A 3,201-nucleotide genomic window follows, 5' to 3' on the forward strand; every position below is an offset into this window, starting at 1 on the left:
GAGACACGTTGATGATTTAGATGAAGAAATCACTGCGGTCAATTCTTGAAGAGAAATTGGGGAGAAGCAATCTAAATATATATTAGGCCTTACAGCTATGTCTGAGGTTAGATAGGTACTATCTGAGGACAGGAGGTCATGAATTTTGCCTCTAATAGTTAGAATTTGTCATTAAAAAAAGCTCATAAAATCATTACTGCCTAGGGCTAAAGGAATACAAGGCTCAATAGAGCTTTGTATACAATGACAATAGAGTGTCACGCGCTATATTGGAGCAATAGGGTATGTCGGTTTGGAGGGGTCTAACAAGGGTATGTATCACATGTACAAGGTGGCTGTTGTTTTTTTGTAATTCCTTTTGGTTTAATATCTTTATTTCTAAAATGTTTTTATGACTGCTAAAATTGACAATTTGTGCATTTTCAGTTGGAATGTGAAGGGCCTGGGGCATCCAATTAAAGCCCCTACAAGGAACTTTCATTTTGAGTTGATTTTGGCGACCCTATGGGCAAAAGCGGTAGTGTTTTGCCGGAATGAAGCCTACATTTCCCATGAGCTCCAGCGCGTATTGTCGTAAAGACGCTTACCTGAGTCGTGTACTACGAAGCGAGATTAATGGGTTAGCGAGCTCTGTTGAGTCTAAAGCCAGGGTTTTCAGTGTCACGAAGGTGGCTCTCTTTCAGCCTGGCTAAATCACCATGGTAACTTATGCTAAGCTCATAACCTGGTCGGGAGCAGGTTATGTTCTGAGTTTCGGATCAAATCGGCCATAAAAGCGCCACCCCTTTCACTGTTAAACCCCTTCAAACTCCACTAATCATGGCATCGCCGTTCGTAGACGCACCGGTGGACCTGGGTGCGAGGATTATAAGAGGATCACTCCGGAGGGAGAGAGTCTTCCGTGAGCGCACGGACCCGCTGGCATTCCCTGATGATATGCTCCATGAGCGATATAGATTTTCAGCTGAGGGCATACGGTACATATGCGCGCTGGTTGATGCAGACATCAGGAATGCCACAAAGAGAAGCTGTGCGCTCACGGTTGGACAGACAGTGTGTGTGGCACTACGTTTGTTCGCCACGGGGACCTACATGCAGTCAGTCGGTGATGCTGAAAATCTCAGCAAGAACACAGTCTGCGCGCTATACGCAAAGTTGTTCTTGCTCTCACTGAGAGACTGAATATGTTTGTGGTGTTCCCCAGTCATTTGCGCACATTAACTGTGAAAGAATCGTTCTACAAAATAGCCGGTAGTATACATTACTATTTCCCTATTCTAAGCTGTATGATGTTCACTCGCGTGAAATGTAATATATAGATGACATTCCTTAATAGGATTCCCCAGGGTCCTAGGTGCAATTGATTGCACCCACGTCCCCATCACAGGGCCCTTGGGTGAACATGAAGGTGATTTTGTCAACAGGAAATCCTTTCACAGTATCAATGTCCAGGTAAATTATTTGGTATCATTTTTGTGTGGTGACTGGTGGCACATATGTACATTGCATGCAGGTATATTAATTGTGTTGCACAGTAGTATGTATATGTATCAGAAATATTCACCCGTAGCACATTTTATTATAGTTCTTCATCACACTTAATAAGCCTTTTGAGTCTCCTTTAAAAAGAACTCACTAGTTCCCCTTTTCAGTGCTGTCATTGTGAAATTAACCTGAAATGCATGTTGCAGATGACTTGTGACCACCAACTCATGGTCACAAGTGTTGAGGCAAGGTGGCCCGGATCCGTCCCACGACTCCAGAATCTTCAGAGAGTCATTGCTGGGTCACCAGTTTGAGCAAGGTACAGCAGATATTCCAGAGACAGTCAATTCTTGATTGTCAGCAATGATGACGTGATTTCCTCTCACTTTATTAACAGGGCTCTTTGATGGACTGTTCGTGGGGGACAGGGGCTATCCCCTCACAAAGTATTTGATGACCCCCTATCCTGACCCTGACACTCCATCTCAGAGTCGCTTCAATGCGGCTCTGAGTAAGTGCAGGGTCAGGATAGAGATGACATTTGGGGTCATCAAATCCAGATTCAACTGCCTGCGCGGCCTGAGGGTGTCCCCAGAGCGGGCATGTGAGACAATCACTGCCTGTGTCGTGCTGCACAATATAGCAACCATTAGAAAAGAGAGAACACCCCATGTGCCACTCATGGCACCAGATGTCGTTGACCCCATCACCCTGGACCAACCGTCTGGTGTGGCAATCAGACAAGCAATCACCAACCAGTTTTTCACCTAACACCAACCACAGCAATAAACACAATCAATCACCCACTTGCTGAATGTTCCATCTATTCATTTAATTGTCTTTGCATGTGCTGGGGAGAGAGAGAGAGAGAGTGTCATGAGTTTACAATGTCAGTTGTGCCTAACTAAAATATTTTAAACTGCAGTTCACAACAATACCTTGCTCTTCATCTCCAGGATGCCAATTTCTAATTTGAGCTTTTTTATTTCCAGTTCTTTTTTTTCATTATCAAGTTCCAGGTTCCTCTTGTAGAGGGCTCGGATGGTATCTGCTCCTACCTGTATGAGCAGTTTAGTTTAAAGACCTTTATCATATACTGTTGAACTAAGTACTCCCTAGACTACGTGCATGAATAACATGAAGTACTTTTACTGTGTACTTTTTGAGTAATCCTGTGTCAAAATCCTTAACAGATCACAAGATCAAGGATATTTTGCCGAACTTTGACGTAGAATAAAACACTTATTTTCCATAAGTAGTCCAAGATTCATATACCACTGAACTTAGTACTTCCTAGACTACGTGCATGCATAATATGAAGTACTTTTACTGTGTACTTTTTGAGTAATCCTTTGTCAAAATCCTTAACAGAGGATAAGATTAAGGATATTTCACCCAACTTTGATGTGGAATAAAAAAACTTATTTTCCATAAGTAGTCCAAGATTCATATACCGCTGAACTTAGTACTCCCTAGACTACGTGCCTGCATAATATGAAGTACTTTTACTGTGTACTTCTCGAGTAATCCTTTGTCAAAATCCTTAACAGAGGATAAGATTAAGGATATTTCACCCAACTTTGATGTGGAATAAAAAACTTATTTTCCATAAGTAGTCCAAGATTCATATACTGCTGAACTTAGTACTCCCTAGACTACGTGCATGCATAATATGAAGTACTTTTACTGTGTACTTCTCGAGTAATCCTGTGTCAA

At 42.3% G+C, this 3,201-nt stretch overlaps 1 pseudogene; it reads left to right on the forward strand.

Annotated features, from left to right (window-relative positions):
- Nucleotides 1-580: 580 nt before the first annotated feature.
- LOC125897403 (putative nuclease HARBI1) lies at nucleotides 581-2,272 on the forward strand (annotated as a pseudogene).
- Nucleotides 2,273-3,201: the final 929 nt, after the last annotated feature.

The sequence above is a fragment of the Epinephelus fuscoguttatus genome, linkage group LG11, assembly GCF_011397635.1.
Source record: "Epinephelus fuscoguttatus linkage group LG11, E.fuscoguttatus.final_Chr_v1".
Lineage (NCBI taxonomy): Eukaryota > Metazoa > Chordata > Actinopteri > Perciformes > Serranidae > Epinephelus > Epinephelus fuscoguttatus.